We start from the raw sequence: 20,880 nt of genomic DNA on the forward strand, positions 1-20,880 counted from the left end.
AGCAACACATATAAAACATAGGATTAAATACAGGAGATTCTTATTTTACTCTTTTTGTCTGCCATAGTTTTTCAGATGCAGTCAATATACAACTGACAATGCAGTACTTAAGCTTCTCACACCTTTCTCCTCCACCTTTCTCTTCTCATACCTTTCTCCTCCAGAATAACTAGCATTTCCGCACTGTTAACTTAGGGTTCTGGTCCTAGCAACTTTTCCCTTGGGTCAAGCCCTTTCTCCAATGAAGGTGAAGAACAGGTGGGGTTAAGCTAGCTATCAGAGTTTGGTTACACTCTGAGGTAACAAAGACACAACCCTAATCTCTGAGGCTACCTAGCCAGAGAAAACTCTTCAGTAACAATGCTCTGTTTTACAAGGCTACAACTTCTGCTGCTGCTAAGTTGCTTCAGTCATGTCCGACTCTGTGCAACCCCATAGACAGCAGCCCACCAGGCTCCCGTCCCTGGGATTCTCCAGGCAAGAACACTGGAGTGGGTTGCCATTTCCTTCTCCAGCGCATGAAAGTGAAAAGCGAAAGTGAAGTCGCTCAGTCCTGTCCGACTCTTCACGACCCCATGGACTGCAGCGCACCAGGCTCCTCCATCCATGGGATTCTCCAGGCGAGAGTACTGGAGTGGGGTGCCATTGCCTTCTCTGCTACAACTTCTAAATATCTGATAATCCAAACTTCATGACACCAGAGAGGACTTCCAGGTGAGATAACTAAAAGCTTGCCTTGTTTCGTAGTCACCATCTGAGAACCGAGAGGCACCTGGTCTTACCACACGCACCAGGGCACCAGCCTCCCCTTCCTCACCATTCCAACCCAGGTGCTCATGTTCCCCCTCCTTGTCCTTCCATCAACTCTCAGAAGCCAAAAAGCTGTAATCAGAGAATTTATGCAAGTACCCAGACAGCAAGATCTGACTGCCCTATAATATTAGTACTGAGCCAAAATCCTTACCCTACTTTCATGTAAGGGAGAGTGCAAAGTTTATTGTGTTTTAAAAAGAACATTAGAGGGAATTCCCTGGCAGTCCAGTGGTTAGGACTCCACGATTCCACTGCAGGGGGCACAGGTTCAATCTCTGGTCTAGGAACTAGATCCCAAAAGCCACATGGCACAGCCAAAAACCAAACAAACCAAAAAGAAAGTGGAAAATTATTCCCCCTGATATAATGAACAATCTCATTCTTTCTAGGAAGAAGTATCACTTTCAGAAACATGACTTAAGGAATGTTACTGCACCTACTCTCAAAGGGTCTGACTTCATTATAGTCAGATCACATGTTAATTCTATTTTAACTTTTTCACTTTAAACTGATTATTCATTCAAAAAGTTTACTGAACATGTCAATATACTAAATGCTTCAACAGACAACACAAGAATTCTTAAAACCAAATATTCTGGTATCAAAAGTATTTCTGGAAATAAAGCGGTTTCATTTCCTAGTTCACTAAAGGGAGAAAGAGGGTTAAATTTCTAAAGTATCAAATATTTTAAAGAAATACAGTTTCACTGCTTTCAAGAGTATTAAAACTTAAACTCCACCTATTATAATAGTATTTTAAAAGTCACTTTCAAAGATTTGCAAAGCTTCCACTATCTAAACTGCTTCCCATCTCATTACACCTACTGAAAGCTGGAATCAAACATTACACCATAAACAACCCCTCTAATACTTTCTAAACACTGCTCATTTCTCAAATACATACTTATTTTTAGAGACCTAACCATCCTCTATCCCAAAGAAATACATATTCCAAGTTGGTAGAGTCTCATGTTTAAAGTTTTATACACACTTGGACTGATTTAGAAAACTGTAACCAAAATTTTGCCTCAGAACAAAATGAACAGCATGAAAAAAGCTGTCCAAGCTGATACATATAAAGGGATTTATCAGCCTTTAAACATACAGTAAACTTTGCACTTGCTTGACTTTCTCATATAGTCCCCACTGTTCTCATATCCTAAGCTGACCTTGGTTTCAAATAAGAATGAAGTTCTGTGCCTCACAATCCACTGGGCTCTAAGAACAAATGAATGTGTCTTTCAGCCAGGGGCTAGGACTGCCTTAGTAAGGATTCCTGCTGCTTGCTGTAGAGCGGGGATGTCTTTGATTCCCTTCACGTTGTCTCTTTCCTGCAGGCAACTGGGTAAGGGGAGTTCTTACCGCTTTAAGTCAGAGATATCATTAAATTCTGGAGGTGAAAGGGACCTTATAGAGATCATTTTATTCATCTTCTTAAACTGTTATTCTAGCCCAGGTCCTCTAAATGTCTCATGAGATACTTTTGGTACTTGGCCCCTTGAAAGCACCCAGTCTCAAAAGCAGGTAACTGCTGTAAAACACATGATGCGGTAAGATTAACGTACACCTTACAGACTCTCTGTGCAGAAGTAGAGATGAACACAGGTGGACTACAAGACTCTGGAAGCTCCTACACAAAGGAAGTAATGATTTAAAGGCCCAATATCAGTTTAAGAAATACTGGACTTCTTTGTCAAAAACCATGTTCAGCGCCACTGCTTTAACTTCACGCATGACTCAGCTATATGCAGTTGGTCAAGATGTTCTATAAGGAACAGAACACAGATGTCACCATAATAATAAATTTTTAATTAACTGAGAAAATATAGAATTGAGAGGAGGATCAGAAGACAAATCTCATACAAGCATTTCTTGCTGCATTTAAAACAACCCATGATCCACATTTCTTTTAATCGATGAATTAAGTCTAAAGAAAAACAATGAAAGAGCCACTAAGATTGGGATATGAGCAAAAAAGGTTGAAAGGTGATATCACTTATACTTTGAAAATAAATCCAAAAACCAAAAACTGGTCTATAAACCACAGGAAAACGTTTAAAGTAATATATTTTCCTGTTGAAATTGTACTTTATTTCCAAATAAACTAGGTGTTATAGTTCTAAAACAATTAAGGTAATACAACCAGTTGGTAAGATGATTTACCAATTTACAATGTAATGCTTTCAGGTCCTCACAGCACCTGTACAGAGTAGGAATTCAATAAATATTTGTTAAATTATCAAATAATTAATATGTAAAGTCCTGAAAGTTTACACACAGGGCAAAAATATGATTCAGAGGCTAGAGAAGAATGATGTTGTAATTTTACACTTGTTTTTTGGCCACATCACCTAATCACAGTAACTGATTCAGGAATAAGCACATATTCTAAGTTGAATCCAGGACTTCTGTGGAAGCCACAAGAACTCTCTTTCCCCTCTGAGTCTGAACTTGAGAAGAAAGCGGGAGCTGCCCTCAGCCTACCACAAAGCAGAGTACGGAGCTGGTTCAAGGAGGGACCACATTCTCTCTAGGGAAGAAACCTGAATCCACATCCACCTCTGGATTTTTCAAATTTTAAATTCTTCGCTTTGGCTTAACTCAGCCTTGAGTTTTCTACCACTTTCAACTAGAAAAAAGTCATAACAAACCTTAAATACTTAGTTAAATAAAACAGCAAAAGCCAAAAAGGTATTTGACATGGTCAAGATCTTAAGAGATAAGGAATACCCTGCCAATGAAGCATTCTTACAATTTATATTTATTTTCCTAGGAAGTCATCTTATTCTACTGCTGCTGCTGCATCGCTTCAGTCATGTCCGACTCTGTGCAACCCCATAGACGGCAGCCCAATAGGCTCCCCCGTCCCTGGGATTCTCCAGGCAAGAACACTGGAGTGGGTTGCCATTTCCTTCTCCAATGCATGAAAGTGAAAAGTGAAAGTGAAGTGAAGTCGTGTCCGACTCTAGCGACCCCATGAACTGCAGCCTACCAGGCTCCTCCGTCTATGGGATTTTCTAGGCAAAAGTACTGGAGTGGGGTGCCATTGCCTTCTCCGTCTTATTCTACTAAAAATATTCAAAACGAAATGTTCCAAGAATATCTCATTCCTGCTATAATACAGATACTAGAGAAAGAAAAAAAAAAAAGTTACAGGATAAACTGAACACTAAGGAAGAATGCAGAAAGAAAGCACAAGAGAAAAAAATGTGTCCTGATTTTCCAAGGAGGTCTGAAATCCAATACTGAGAAACTCAACCCTCCTCTTTATAGGCACTTCCTTCCAAATAAGCAGTGAGGTTGGCAGTATCAAATATAAGCACCAATTAAATAAATGGGCTTCCCCTGTGGCAATGCAGGAGAACTGGGTTTGATCCCTGGGTTGGGAAGATCTCCTGGAGAAGGGAATGGCTACCCACTCCAGCATTCTTGCCTAGAGAATTCCATATACTGAGGAGCCTGGCAGGCTACAATCCACGGGGTGACAAAGAAAGTGACTAACACTTTCACCTATTTCTTCCCTTGTAAAAATATAATTTGCAGAGTCAACACGATCGAGCCACTGAACAACAGAGGATGAGTTTTGATTGTTGTTTTACTTTAATTGATAGAGAAGCATACTAAAATCCTACAAATCTCTGGATGTGATTACCAATTTACAAGAAATTTAAGAACAAAATTATGTAGACCTATTAAGAACATAATTAGCAAAATCCAAATCCGGGGAACTTATACAGAACAAATGACCAGTCCAGTTTCTTCAATAAATACGTGGCAAGAAAAAAGATGGGAGAGGCAATTTTTATATATTAAAAGAGATTTGAGAGACTATTAACTATAAACAATGAGTGAACCAAGTCTGTCTCCAGAAGTGAAAAAACAAACTACTAAAAAAATGTATGAGAAAAATAAGACAAATTTCAATACAGGACAAAACGATATACCTGACCAGTCCCGGAAAAACTGTCACGATCACCAAAAGCGAAGTCTGAGAAACTGACATAGCCAAGAGGAGCCTAAGAACACATGACAACTGAATGTAAGGTATGATCCTGAGTGAAATCCAGCAGCAGAAAAAGGATATGAAATAAAAACTAAGGACAGCTGAATACGCTATGGACTATCGTTAATAATAATGCATCAGGATCAGCTCACGACCACACTAATGTAAGACGCTACCTGCTCAATTGTTCAGCAAATCTAAAACTTCTAAAAAATAAAGACAATTAATTTAAAAATTATTTGAGACAAGCAAATATAAACAGACTATTTGATATTAAAGAATTATTAATTTTAGGTATAATAATGGAATTGTGTGCTCTGTATGTGCATGTTTTTATCAGTCTTTTGTTTTTAAGTCTGTATCTTTAAAACAGATACATACTGAACCATTCATGGAGAGATGAATGAATAAAGTTAAAAGGGTATTTTATAGCAGTGTTTCCCAAGGTTTAGTCTTCAAGGTGATTTCTGGAGACATGTAAAGGTGTTTTAATGTTCTAATAGCGACACACTTAATTTAAATACATATTGTAAAAATATACAACTAGCACATCGAACATGATTTCATAGATTTTAATTGCTTCAGTTTTCCTTAGGAAAAAAAAAAAGTAAATGTAAGGCTAAAAAAAAAGCCTAGACAGAGGCAGGTTAAGATCCCAGGTTCACAAAATAGGACATTAAGCAAGCCACCCGTTCCAAGGTGTACAGCACCTGCTACCTCCAAAGTAGACACTAAATAAATGTTAACTATATCCTATTGATAAACAGCCAATCTAGAACTCCCACCAAACAGAAAAGACTGGAATTGAGGAGAATGAGTTAAGTGCAGAATGAGGGAGGGAAGGAAGCATGAGGGCTTGCAAAGGCAATCAGGGCAGGGGCAGGCAAGGCTTCCCCTCTCCTGCTCAGTCTCTCCAATACTGATAACCTGCAGCTGCCCACCTACAACCTGGAAACCCTGTTGCCTCAGAGTCTCTGGAGCTCTTTAGAGTTCCAAGCTGCCACCTAACACTCTTCAACTAAGGTGATGATAGCTAGAGGTGCAGAATCTAAGAAAGAGCACAAGGCTTTGCACAGATAGGAAGGGAGAGGAGAGAGGGACAGAGCAAAGAAGGTCCGAGAAAGAAACACTCACTCATTACGTGACCTCGAGCAAAAAATAATTACCTTCACCAGACTCCATTTCCTCACATGCTAAAATGTGGAAGCAAGTCTATCTTTCAAGGTTATAGTGATTAAAAAAGATTAAAAGATACAGTAGATGTAAATCTGCCATTTAACCAGTGTTAGTTCCCTCCCTCTTTACTTTGGCAGGGTGAAGGAAACCCTTGATGAATAAAAGCTGTTAGGATGAAATACAGAAAAATAGTAAAGAACAGCCTCGGGTTCTATCAGTTTTGAGCCAAAATAAAGGAGAGGAATCCTGGGGTCAGAAAATGTGGGATATGTTGGGAAACATATTATTAAAATGGCAATTATCAAATGAATTTCCTAGAGGAGATTACACGCAGCATTTACTAAAATTACCAGACCTAAGGAAGCAACTCTCAGTAAGAATGATCCTATTGATTTCTCTCTCTCTCTCTCTCTCTCTCTCTCTCTCTCTCTCTCTCACACACACACACACACACACACACAAGGAAACGGAGGGCGGGGGAGGAAAGGTTAGCAGTTTATAGCAGTTGGCAAATCCTTCAAAATGACAGCTGAAGTATTACTGAAATAAGACTTTCTGGATAGATTAGAAGTCAATGACAAGTCAATGACAGGTTTTAAAATCTGGTTTAGAGTCAGAGAGGGAAAGAAGGGAAGCTTTCTAATCTTCTGAAAGGAATTTCTGATGCCAAGAGCTTAATTTTCATGATCAAGTCACTTAAAACTACGATGATATTGAAACAGAAAACACCAAGCATTAAATGGAGTAAATGTATTCATTTTAAAAGTACATATCAACTTCTGATACAAGAGAGTAATTCTCATTTGCCCTCCTAAATTTATTTCTTCAATCAACGGGGCAACTAGTTTTACGGTACGCACTATGTGCTAGAGTCTGGGAACATGTTATGAACTGTATGACGTAACAGACACGATCCTTGTCCCCACAGAGATACCTTCTTAATAAAGGAGCTGACTGTCTAGTGGGGGATTATGCAATACATTCATCAATTATAATTATGTGAACAGCTGTGAAGAAAAAGAACTGAGTGCTATAGGAATATGACAAAGGGAATCTAACCCGTAGGAGTATATAGGGAGCCCAGACACAGTCCCTGAAGAAATAATGCTTGAACTCAGCTCTAAAAGACTAGCAGAGGTTAAACGGGCAAGAAAGGAATTAAGGATGACGCATCCCTGATAACAAATAACAGAAGTTAACACTTGTTAGGTCAAGACAGAACCTGGCGCACTGGAGGAAGGGGTGGGGGAAAATCACTGTGGCTGAAGCATGGAAAGACAGAGTGAAAAGGAGCGCAGACAGACAAGACGCAGGAGGAAAATGGATGTCACGGCTGCAGTTTCTGACTATGCAGCTGAAATCACCAAAGAAATATACAAGTAAAAGACAATGGTGTCAGGAACGTAGCTATAGTGCTCTCCACAAATATAAGATGCTTCAAGGAATTTCCATTCAATAGAGAAAAACTGGACTGGAAAATAGGGTTTACTGCATGTAAACAAAGAAAATCTACCTGAAAAGTGCAAGAAATTCCCAGCAGAACCTCACTTCCTAGCTACAGCAGCAAAGGCTAGTAGAAGCGAGTGTCCCTGAAGCTGTCAGTGAGGCCAGAATGACGGGTCCTGAAGTGCTTCATAAAGGCACCTGCAGCCAGGGCAAGCCAGAGCAGGGACCTGGCGTAAGCCAGCTGCAGACAGTGTGCTGAGTAAGGCAAACGCTCCTGCAGCTGGCTTCCCATGAAAATGGCCATTTCAATCACAAAAGAGCAGCACTGGCCCGGCCACAACAAACTCAGAAGCTCCTCCTGGCGACTTCCTTCCGCCACTCCCCAAATGCACCTGGATGGAGAATCAGCAGAATAGAACTACAGCTAAACCTCAACAGTTCTTTCTTCACAAAGAAACTAATAGCCATAAACATAAGAAAAATGTGCAATATCACTAGTAATTAAAGAAAATTTTAAATTCTTTAAACCAAATTGGGATTTTAAACAATTATTAATACCTTAAAACAACATAAACATGAAGAAAACAGCACTTTCATAGAACATGGTCGGTGTGACATGTCATGTTCATATAAATAGGAGAAAGTGGGTAAAACTTTTGACTGTATAAAATGCACTTGCTCTTAAAAATGTGTACACTCTTTGATCCAACAACTCCACCTCTTAGAACTTACCCCAACGTAACACAGATGTGTTCAAAGATTAAACTACAAGAAAGAGCACCAGTTTTAAGTTGCTATAAATTAAAAATAACTTAAATGTCTAATAAATGAGTAGTTTAACTAGTTATCCACTTGAATATTCATGCATATTAGGCACCCCTTCAAATTATAAAGAAATACATGATGGTTCTGAAAGATGTCACAAATATTGTTGAGCTTTAAAAGTAGTTTGCAAATTAATTTTAATGTGAAAAACAAATGTTTGAAACATACGTTTGTATGTTTCAAAACATACAGATACGTATATGAAGGAAAAAAATACATATATGAAGGCAAAGAAGTATACCAAATACTAACAGTAATTATAAGGGGAACTTTTAATTCTTTTTATTTCTTATTTTATATAATTTTTATTTTCAACTTTCTTATAATAAATATGGATTACTTCCGTAAAAAGAAAATAGATTTCTTATTCAACAGTTTTTCAACAGTTTTGTAATGTATGTGTAAATAACGGTACTAGGCTAATTGGATAACCATGGGAAGTAAAAATGAATCTTTATCTCAACTACAGAAAACAATCATTTGAGATAGTAAAACCATTACAAGTCTAGAAGACACAGTATCTTTAAGACTTTAGAGTAGGCAAAATTTTCATAAACAGGAAGTTACAAAAACCAGTAACAATGAAAGAAAAAAATGATTAACTGTGCTTAGTCGCTTCAGTCATGTCTGACTCTTTGCAACCCCATGGGCTGCAGCCTGCCAGGCTCCTCTGTCCATGGGGATTCTCCAAGCAAGAATACTGGAGTGGGTTGCCATACCCTCCTCCAGGGGATCTTTTCAACCCAGGGATCTAACCCAAGTCTCCTGTATTGCAGGCAGATTCTTTACCATCTGAGCCACCATAGAAGCCCAACTACGAAAGAAAAAAATAATTAGGCTTCATCAGTATTAAGTTGCCCATCAAAAGACACTGGAAAAGCCACAGAACAAGAGGTGTCTACAATATGTGTATCTGATAAAGAACTCATTTCCACACTGTTATAAAGAACTCCCACAAATCAATAAGAAAAAGACAACTCAATTTTTATTTAAGGGTCAAAAGATTTGAACAGGCATGTCTCTAGACAAAATAGCTAACTGGTTGACAGGCAGGTGAAAAAATGCTCAATATCATTAGTCATTGAGGAAACTGTCATGCTCTGGGAGCAGGCTGGAAAAGAATTTCCAGACATGAGACAGAATGAGAGGGAAATAAAGTTTATTAGAGTGGGAGACACTGTTAGAACAGCAGGTCAGCTCAAAGGAGAACTGACGTTGAACAGGGGTCCTTACTCCACTTTTATACCCAGGGTACAAAGAGCAGGATGGGGTCTTGCAGGTCATTTGCTGATTGGATGAGGCACACATACTGGGTGGAGGAAAGAGTAAGGCAAATACCTTCTCCCTATGGGGTAGGAGTGGACACAGGTATACTGGTCAGGAGGGCCTGAAATCCATTAAAAGTTACAACTTGGGGTAGGGAAGGACGAGGGTCTGGTTTTTCTATTTCTGCATTCCAAGACCCTCCTTGGTTTTATCTGCTCTTTCATCCTTGGGTCACCACACAAGTGTAAATTAAAACCACTATGAGATACTATTTCTCACCTATCAGCATGGCTAAAATTGAGTGACAGTATCAAGTGCTGACGAGGATATAGAGCAACTAGAATTCTGATACACTGTCAGAGGAACTCTAAGAATGCACAGCCACTTTAGGAAAAGATCTGGCAGTTCCTTGAAAAACTAAACATACATCTACACTATGCCAGCAATTCCACTCTTAGGTACACCCAAGAGAAAAGAAATGTCCAAACAAAACTTTGAACACAAATGTTCATGTAAGCTTTATTACTAACAGCCAAAGACTGGAAACAACCCAAATATTCATCAGCAGGAGAATGGATAAACAAAACTGTTGTATACTCTTAAAATGGAACAATACTAAGCAATGAAAAAGAACAAACAACTGATATAACAAGAAAGAATCCCAAAAAACATGTTGGGCAAAATAAGCCAATCACAGTCAGAATACATGTAGTATATGCATGCTGTACCTGTCTCACCTATATGAAATTCTGAAACACACACAAGTAACCGACAGTTACAGAAATCAGGCGACCTGCAGCCAAGGATGCTGCTGAGGAGACAATGGCAATGAGGGAAGTTCTTTGGGGATATAAATGTTCTATCTTGACTGTGGTAGTAGTTATGTAAGTGTATACAGTTTTCAAAACTCAAAGAGTGTACCTGAAATGAGTACAGATTAACGGAGAAGGCAATGGCACCCCACTCCAGTACTCTTGCCTGGAAAACCCCATGGACACAGGAGCCTGGTAGGCTGCAGTCCATGGGGTCACTGAGGGTCAGACATGACTAAGTGACTTCACTTTCACTTTTCACTTTCATGCATTGGAGAAGGAAATGGCAACCCACTCCAGTGTTCTTGCCTGGAGAATCCCAGGGACGGGGGAGCCTGGTGGGCTGCCTCTATGGGGTCGCACAGAGTCGGACACGACTGAAGCGACTTAGCAGCAGCAGTAGCAGCAGCAAGCTGATTAAAAAAAAAAACAAAAAACAAAAAAAAAACCACTACAATGTAGACATCCATACACACTCAACAGAATGGCTAAACTGAAAAGGACTGGCAAAGCCAAGGGGATATCTGGAGCGCTCCACGTTAGAGAGGGCATCTAAATGGACAGAAGGGCTTGGGAAACAGCTCCACAGATCTACTGAAACGGAATACAAGCCTATCCTCTGACCTAGTAATTTCACTCCAGGCATTTTATAACTGAGAGACCCAAGTGCTTATGTTCACCTTAGAAATGTCATTCATAATAAAAGCCAAAAATTGGCAACAAGCCAAGTAATGTGTCAACAATAAAATAAACATGAACTATATACACAATGGATTAATGGACCAAGGGGGGGGAAACTGTTATATACAACAAAATGGGGAGTTTCACAGATACAGACATGATGGGGGTGGGGGCAGAAATATAAGAGTATATATTAATACATGCTGTATAACTCAATCTATGTAAAATCCAAAAACAGCCATAAGTAAACAATAGTAAAAGAAAGAAAAAAAAAAAAAAAAAAGGCCAGAATAGACATCTGGGAGGGTTTATTTCAAGGGCCTCTAGCATCTTCTCTATCTTGATCTGGGTAGTGGTTACACAATGTAGTACATACCTATGTTAAAAAGAAAATCATTGAGCTGTGCACTTAAGACTGGTGTTCTATACTATTTGTAAGTTAAATACTCACACGTGTGTGTGTGTATACACACACACACACACACACACACAGCTGCCCTGTAACCAATCTTTGTTCATCCCCTGAAGCTGGAAGCCTTTTACACAGTACCCAGGCGTGGTTCCCATTGGTGTACGTCACTCTCACTCCCAGGCTCCTCAAGCCCATGCTCTTCGTGCCCACCTCCCTCAGGTTATCTGAGCTGGCAGCGCCACTAAGTATCTGGGGCAGTGGCACTGCCAAGAGGACTGGATAGAGTCGCGCCCTAACCAGACAGGGGAGACGCCCAAATACTTATTAACAGTATGTAAGATTGTAATAAAGGTGCAACTTTAAGTCTACGGTGCAATCCCTTATTGACTCACTATCCTGTTGATTAAATTCTTGCTGAGATTGTGAAGAAAACTAAATACAAGCAGACAGCATTTGAAAAAAAGTTCCAGCATCACTAATACTTTGCTTGGAAGTTTAGTTCCCTAAAGTTTACAAACAACTTTCAGGAATAACGCCATATCAGAGGCTTTGTTGAAGCATGTTATTGTGCATATTACGAAACTAAACACAGTGACAATGGATGAAACTATTACTACTGTCTTCCAAAATTAACCAATAGATTAAAAAATATGTGGCTAACTTCCAGAAACCTCCAGATACTGATTTATGTGTACAAAGCTTTTTACAAACTGGACTTCATGTTTTAAGAGTCTGATTTACATTCTTTTCAGTACATAGACAGAAAGTCATATCAACACCCTCTACCCGTTCTGCATTTACAGTGTCTTACTTCCTCCTCTTCTGCGCCATCTGTTACTATCTTGTGAGTTCTTCCCTGAAACATTACAACAGTCTATTAATTGGTCTCCCTGCTCCACTGCATCCTCCAAGCTGACTGCCAGAGTGATCTTCCTAAAGCCCGGATGTTGCTCAAACTCTTCAAGTCACCTCTCATCTCCCATTACACCCACTACTCTCATCCTTCCTTTCCTACAGGGAGGACAAGTTCAAAAGAAAGTCTTACAGGAGCTGTGGTGAACTGGAAAGGACGAGCCTTGGCTCAAAAAAGCAGCCACGACTCAGCTCCAGTTTTCAGATAAACCAGTGTTTTGATGGGAAATGTCTCACTTTTTAAAAATCTATGTGGATCAAATAAATTACATCTGTGGATCTCTATCTACAGGCTACTTGTCTGTAACTTCTGACCTAAAGGATAACCCCAGATCTGATTATAATCTCTTTGCATCTGCAATCTACCTCAATTCCTTCACACAAACTACACCCCAACAGTCCACATAACCACTTACTCGTACCTCCTGACAGACAACACACACTACAGCCCACCAGCGACGACTGTTCACTCACTCGCCTTTGCTATGAAATCCCTCTTCCAACCCAGTACATCCACATCCACTCTGCTCAGGCCTCAAAGGATAACTTTTAAAATTGTCCTTTATAGAATTTCCTTTTTTTTCTAGCTTCCACAAATTGTATATCCACCTTTCATGATCCTTGGCAGTTTTCACATTGTACTACAGTTTTTAACATAAAAAAATTGCAAGATTCTGGAAACAAGATATACACCTGATGCTCTTCTGTATTCCCTACATGATCAAACAGAACCTGTTGATTATGTGCTTAATAATTAATGAATAGAGCTATTTATCTGCCTATATGCATGGCAATTAGTACTTCAACTAGATGGCCATTACACAGTATGATCCCTAGGATTCTGAAAATTAAAAGGCTAACAGGTTCAGAAAAACATCCCTGTAATATTAACTTTGACTCAGAACTAACATGAACCCATGATTCTTTCAAATACATATTTTAGTTCTGTCTATTGAAAAGATCTAGAAGCAACAAAACCCAATAGTATTGATTTTGGTTTCTAAACACCGTTCTCCACTAAAAGGAATCAGAGCTTCTTGGAGAAATGGTTGATTCTTGATATGTAGGCAAAGCAGAAGACCAAGGAGCACACCAAAACTGATGGACTCACATTGAAAAGGAAGCAGGAGCTACCCTGAGGGGCTCTTATTAGCCAAATCTGAACACCCATAAAGACTGTAATTGACTGTTAACACACTGAATAAATAAACATCTACGAAGAGTACAGTGATACACAAAAAGGAAGGAGGAGAAACAGGGATGGCCTCGGTGAATGCTAGCTAATAAATACAGACGAAATGACAGAAAGCCAAAATTTTGTAACTTATATTGTAATAAATGATTTCAGGCTCAGGAAGCTGAAACCACAGGGTGAAAAGCTATAATGTAACAGGTTATTTACAAGGTACCGAAATATTATTCCATAGAGTCCTTTCTAATAACAGATGATAAAACTGTACCTTAATGGAGAGATCTGAATGCTGCCACCTTAGACAAAGCATCAAATTTAGCACAGCTCATAATGGGATAACTTGTCATTTGAGGTGCCTCCCAACATGACTCAACCCAAAGTACACTTCACCTGTGATGAAGCACTCTTGTCAAAATGAGCTGCAATCAAGCCTCTCATATAACTTCCCGTTTACAGGAAGTCAGGAGCTAGAGAAGCAAGCTCAATAACACCATGAGGAAATGTTCAAACAAGTGAAGAATGTTGCACATCCTACAGGACAACTGAACTGGACTTAAAAAAAAAAGTCAATCGCAGAAGACAGAAAAGGGCAGAGAGACTGTTAAAATGAAAAGAAATTAAAAAGACACCATAACTAAATACAAAGGGGTTATTTTGTTTGGAACCTGGTTTTTGTTTTTTTAAAGAAGGTGTGCTCGAAAAGACATTCTTGGGACAAGTGGAAAAATTTAACTGAATATTATATTACTGAATTACTTTCATTTTCTCAGATAAAAATAGTTTTTTGTGGTTTTTATTTTATGTATAAAATGCATATGACTGTATTTAATATTTGGTTATAATATGGAGATATATACTATATACATGGTACATGTATTATGTGTGTGTTGGCTTTCAGAGAGGAGAGGTTATTTTTATTCTTAAAAGGTACATGCTGAAATATTTAGAGTGAGGTATAGTGTCCGCAAGGTACTTTCAAATTGTTTAACATAAAAGAGTGCTTACTTGGGGAGAGGACACCAAAGGGAGGAGGGTGGGAAGGGAAGACCAAGGTGGGAGCAGAGAAGTGATTCAAATAAGGCAAAATGTTAGTAACTGTTGAGCCTAGGTGGAGAGAGTATACAGTGGTTTGTTGTACTGCTTTTTCCTCAACTCTCATATAAATTAAATTCTTCATAATAAGAAGCTATGAGAAAAATAAAAGAACAATTTAAAAAGCAACCAGTTTAGAAACAGTGTAATGCCGTTATACCGGTTACATCTGTCCTCCACTACCTTCAGGAGTTTGTCCAAATTCATGTCCACTGAGTCAGTGATGCCCTCCAACCAGCATCCTTTGCCGCCCCTTCTCCTTCTGCCTTCCATCTTTCCCAGCATCAAGGTCTTTTCCAATGAGTCAGCTCTTTCCGTAAGGTGGCCAAAGTGTTGGGAGTTTCAGCTTCAGCCCTTCTAATAAATATTCAGCATTACCCTTTAGGATTTTAAATAGCTCAGCTGGAATCCCATCACCTCCACTGGCTTTGTTCCTAGTAATGCTTCCTAAGGCCTGCCACTAAGTCACTTCAGTCCTGTCGACTCTGTGCGACCCCACAGACGGCAGCCCACCAGGCTCCCCCGTCCCTGGGATTCTCCAGGCAAGAACATTGGAGTGGGTTGCCATTTCCTTCTCCAGTGCATGAAAGTAAAAAGTCAAAGTGAAGCCGCTCAGTCGTGTCCAACTCTTAGCGACCCCATGGACTGCAGCCTACCAGGCTCCTCCGTCCATGGGATTTTCCAGGCAAGAGTACTGGAGTGGGGTGCCATTGCCTTCTCCTCCTAAGGCCTACTTGACCTCATATTCCAGGTTGTCCAGCTCTAGGTGAGTGACCACACCTTCATGGTTATCCGGGTCATTAAAACCCTTTCTGTAAAGTTCTTCTGTGTATTCTTGCCATTTCTTCTCAATCTCTTCTGCTGTTAGGTCCTCACCATTTCTGTCCTTTACTGTGCCCATCCTTGCACGAAATGTTCCTCTGATACCTCCAATTTCCTTGAAGAGATTCCAAGTCTTTCCCATTCTACTGTTTTCCTCGATTTCTTTGCACTGTTCATCTAAGGCCTTCTTATCACTCCTTTCTATTCTCTGGAACTCTGCATTCAGTTGGATATATCTTTCCCTTTCTCCCTTATCTTTCCCTTCTCTTCTTTCCGTGGCTATCTGTAAAGCCTCCTCAGACAACCACTTGCCTTCCTGCATTTTTTTCCCTTGGGATGGTGGAGACGCTGACACTAAAGAGAATGGGAAACTTTTCTTCTTACTGAATACTCCTTTTTGCACCTTATAACACAGACATATACGATGTATTCAAAAAAGTTTTTTGATAAGTATTGATTGTAGCTATGATGAAATCATCATATCTTCATGCTTTCATGATCAAAGCCTAATTACAGTGGAGTTACAGCTCACCTGAGAATTACAGTCTGAAGTCTGTGCATAAGGTGAAAATAGCATATAGTAAAAATCCGCCTTAAAAATCTCTTAAATATATGCCACACTGGACCAACACATCATCTCAATTATTTCTACACAGCTAATTTTCACACAAGCACTTGAACAGTTTGCTGTTTCTTCGACTGACTGACTAGTAGACGCTGAATAGCTGGTTTCTACTCAGGCCTCCTGCTGTGATGTTAGAAATGTGTCTTATCACAGTCAGATGAGAAGCACTCAGGAACTGAGACAGGTTGAGAGAAGAGCAAATTTCCATTTCCCATTTCACACTTAATCCAGAACATTCACTGTTTAGGTTAATTTCCCCTTGTTTTTGTCATTGGATGTAAAAAATGAATTTGACAAATCTACGAATGGACAGAGGAGTCCATTGGGTTGCAGAGTGGGACACGACTGAGTGACTAACACACAGGTAAGATGTGTAATGACAAAATGGCTCTTTAAAAATACATTTCAAAAACTGTATCCTTTTGAATGAAATAAATCATTACAGTGGAAAAAATATCACAATCCAAACATAATGGACTAATGTGAAGATTGGGAATAGGCTGTCAGAATTCCCAGATCAGTGTGAAAAAGAGAGAGTAGTAACACCTCTTGTTCAACATCATAACCTCAGCTGTAGCCCGTTTCTTTATATTAGCATTTCCAGGCACAGATATAGATTCCTCAAATCTTTATTTACTCTTATTAACCTTCAGTTCAGTTCAGTTGCTCAGTCGTGTCCGATTCTTTGCAACCTAGTGGACTGCAGTACGCCAGGATTCCCTGTCCATCACCAACTCCCAGAGCTTTCTCAAATTCACGTCCACTGAGTCGGTGATGTGATCCAACCATCTCATCCTCTGCCATCCCCTTCTCCCACCTTCAATCATTCCCAGCATCAGGGTCTTTTCCAGTGAGTCAGCTCTTTGCATCAGGTGATCAATGTATTAGAGCTTCAGCATCAGTTTTTCCAATGAATATTCAGGATTATTTCCTTTAGGATGGACTGGTCTGATCTGCTTACAGTCCACACTCTCAAGAGTCTTCTCCAATACCACAGTTCAAAAGCATCAATTCTTTGACAATCAGCTTTCTTCACAGTCCAACTCTCACATCCATCCATCGCTACTAGAAAAACCAAGGCTTTGACTAGATGGACCTTGGTTGGCAAAGTAATGTCTCTGCTTTGTAATATGCTGTCTAGGTTGGTCATAACTTTTCTTCCAAGGAGCAAGCGTCTTTTAATTTCATGGCTGCAGTCACCATCTGCAGTGATTTTGGAGCCCAGAAAAATAAAGTCTGTCACTGTTTCCATTGTTTCCCCATCTATTTGTTTCCCCATCTATTAATCTTCTAATTCCACTAAATAAAGTTAGCCACCACTTGAGGCTAAATAAAAATTCCCAAACCTTTCTTTCTCTGCTCTCTCTGGTGAGTTCCCAATCAATATTCTTACTAGATACTTCTCCTTTTAGAGGATTCACCCACAGGCAACTCAAATTCATTAACTGAACTCACTCCTTTCTCCTCCCTCCACACTCTCCAGTCTATTCTTCTAGTCTTCCCTATCTTGAAAAAGAGAACAAATATCCATTCTGGCGCCCAAAGCAAAAATCTAAAATTCCTGTTACATCCATCTTTTACTCCTATAGCCAACCCCCAAGTCTGTAGGTCCTACCACCTACATCTCTTTTAAGTCCACCCCACCTCATGCCCATTGTCAACACTTTGGTTTACCTAATCATTGCTTACTTGAACTAACTAGTCCCCTTGCCTTGAGTCTCTTCAATCCACCTTGCAGACACCTGAAAAGTTAACTTCTTAAATGCAAATTTGGTTACACCACTCTTTCTACTTAAGGAACAAAAGGCTCAAGAACAAGTCCCAAAACAATGATACAGTGAGCTAAAAACAAGCTCATTTAATAACATGAAGTAATACAAAGAGAATGTATCAGGCATTTTTACATGAGTATGTTCCTATTCTACCCCCACACTATAGGACCAAATTAAATAAGCTAATAAGTGTATTTCAGTAAAAAGAGGCCTCAGGGAAGCAAGGAAAATTCAACTGCCTTCTTAGAGACAAAAATGAACACAAAATGGATCCTAACAGTGATAAAAGTGCCTTAAGGAAAACAAAGAGCTTCCCAGATCTGTAAGACAAGACTGCATTCAAGCTGAATGTATTAACATGCCTAAAATGAATGCCATAATCAGAAAAAGATATGGGAAGTAAAAGCAAGCACAGAAGCTGCAAGAAGACAGAAAAATCATCCATCCTTAAAGTAAAAGATGGATGAGGTCATCTCAGTCTCAGGTCAGCAAATATATAACTTCCCTGGTCAAGTCCATGCTAACTAAACCACTTGATTGGCTTGAGTCTTCAGGTCCTTCTAACTAGTGTTTCTTACTTGAAAAACTTAAACTGGCATGTTGAGTAGGACCTAATAAGCAAATCTACCAATCAGAAAAGTTTACATTAATCACACCAACATGCACATATCATTATAAATTAATAAACTGGAATTCTGATTTTACATTATCAGTCTTGTAAGTCCAACCATGGGATGATAAGGAGCTGGCTTTCAGCAAGCTGACAAGATTAGATTTCTAAGAGTTAAGTTCAGAATCAGACATAAGATGAAGTTAAATTCTAAACTGTATTTGTGGCTATTTAAATTAAAATTTTAAATCCAGTTCCTCAGTTACAGAGCGTCACATGCAGCTGGTGGCTATCATATTGAACAGCACAGATAATGAACATTTCCACGATCCAGAGAGTTCTAACTGAACAGCACTGTTCTGGAAGATAACCTTAAACTCACCCTATTGTGAGTCCTCTCAGGAAACAGCCTGGTAGACAGTCTTGGATGACTGACACAGAATCCTAGAGCTAGACTATCTTCTACAGAAGGTACAAAATAGATACTCAACAACAATTGTTTCCTTTCCCTTTGTAATGATTTCATGGAATCAGAATACACAATTTTAGTCTTCAGGATTTCCACCCCTCTTTTTATCACTAGATGATACTCCACAAACTTGAGGCACAGACATTAGAAGCACATTCTCTAAGCCAAACTGCCTAGATTCATATCTCATCTTTGGCGCTTACTAGATATGAGGCCTTGAACATGTTATTTAAGTACTCTAGCCTTCAGATTCCACATATGCAAAGTAGAAATAAGGGTACCGACTTCACCAGGTTCCCATGAAAATGAGTTTATACATGCACAATGTTCAGAACTGCGCTCAATACAGAGTAAGTGCCCAGTGTTAACTGCTACTGCTTTTACTATCAGCATCAGCATCCTGAAAGCTCTTCACTTTCCATGTGGAAATGTGAAAAATGCTCACCCAGAAGAAATATCAACAAATATAAAGGAATAAAATAAAAGAAGGATCGCAAAGCCATAGGGTCAGTCTATGATAAAGAATTTTTTTAAGATTAAAGGAAATGAGTACTCTGGAGTGCTTAAACACCAGAAAAAGTCATGAGTTTCCTGAAAATGTCTTACTTGTAAGACTGACAAACCTCAGGTCAAAACTAGTCTATATAATAAGCTACCGAGCTATTTAAATAACCAATGAAAACTAAGGAGGAACTGAGAAGATAACAGGTTTGAGTTCACTAGACCAAATGATACTTCCCCGTATAAAGCACATTTTGACATTTAAATGTACAGCCTCTCCTAAGTTAGCTTTAGGTTCACTTGATAAACTGACCAAAGATCTTCTAATCTTTTCATTAAGAAGAGAGAGCACCAGATGTAAGTAAAATATCATGCCCAACAGCGACCTGTCAGGTGGTCTCCAAGTGGAACCCCACAGGAGAAAACCACACCTTGCTCTAACGGTATACAGACGACATGAAAATCCTGACATTAAGTGCAAACCTCAGCAAATGTAGCCAGATGGCAAGAGCCAGCGCTCTGGAGACACACAGGCTCCAGCTCCGAGCCTGGCTCTGCCACTCACTAGCTGCAAGTGGCTCTGCCACTCTACTTACTGTGCTTCCTTAAACTCAAGAGCTTCATCTTACTGTCTGTAAAATACACACGAAGCACAGGCCATCTAAATACGAAAAACGTGCAAAGAGCCTACAGTAGTGGCTGGTACTTAGTAGATGCTCTGTAAACAGTAGCTAAGTAGAGAAGACTCTCCAGGAGTCTTAAGAATAAAAGACCACTACTTTACATAGTAAAGACAAAAATTATTTTGACCAGGTAATAACTATAAATCATGAGATAATACAAAATAATCATCTGTTTCCCTTATCTTCCAACTTATTCCTCAAACAAAAGTCCCTTGTTCACTGAACTGAATTTCCTGTTAGGCTGTGACTACAAACTTTTTGGGCCTATTTAATAAAAATAACTACATTTCTTACACTGAAACAAAGTTTTGACCAGCAAATACCCAACTAATCCACACCAAAACAAAAACACTAAACATAAATATCTAACTTTTTTTCCTTTCTCTATTATATTGGAAAAAGAAGTAAAGGAATTTTAAGTTTCTCTCAATGAGTCGAGTTCTACATAAGAAAACAATACAAGGTAATTGCTTACCTGGACAATATTTTGTACTTCAGATCCACCAATCCAGAATGAATGGGGGTATTCCCTTTGAGACTAGTCTGAGAAAAGACAGCAGTCAAGCAGCTTCCAAGATTCTGTCCGTCTACTGTATCCAGCTTTCTTCAACAAAATCCCAAACATGCACTTCGGTAACTGTTGAAAGACAGAAAGCAATCCATACACCCACCATGGCACCAGCGGCAAAGGACAGCCACCAAGAAATGAAAGGAGGGGTCGATGGAGTGGCGGATCTGAAGCACAGAAAAAAGGTACAAGCCCTGAGT

The 20,880-nt window shown here is 39.4% G+C and overlaps 1 protein-coding gene across 28 annotated transcripts in view; it reads right to left on the reverse strand.

Moving 5' to 3' along the window:
* Positions 1-20,880, reverse strand: part of FBXW11 (F-box and WD repeat domain containing 11) — a 131,727-nt gene that overhangs the window by 101,571 nt on the left and 9,276 nt on the right. For 12 of the 28 annotated variants that reach the window (XM_055554579.1, XM_055554591.1, XM_055554586.1 and 9 more), the window contains exon 2: positions 20,588-20,749. The exons of 15 other annotated variants lie outside the window; for them this stretch is intronic. The gene's annotated coding sequence lies outside the window, so the exon portion shown is untranslated. Of the gene's footprint in view, positions 1-20,587; positions 20,848-20,880 lie in introns of all 28 variants that reach the window. One more of the 28 variants, XM_055554577.1, reaches the window with a different exon arrangement.

The sequence above is a fragment of the Bubalus kerabau genome, chromosome 18 (genome assembly GCF_029407905.1).
Source record: "Bubalus kerabau isolate K-KA32 ecotype Philippines breed swamp buffalo chromosome 18, PCC_UOA_SB_1v2, whole genome shotgun sequence".
Lineage (NCBI taxonomy): Eukaryota > Metazoa > Chordata > Mammalia > Artiodactyla > Bovidae > Bubalus > Bubalus kerabau.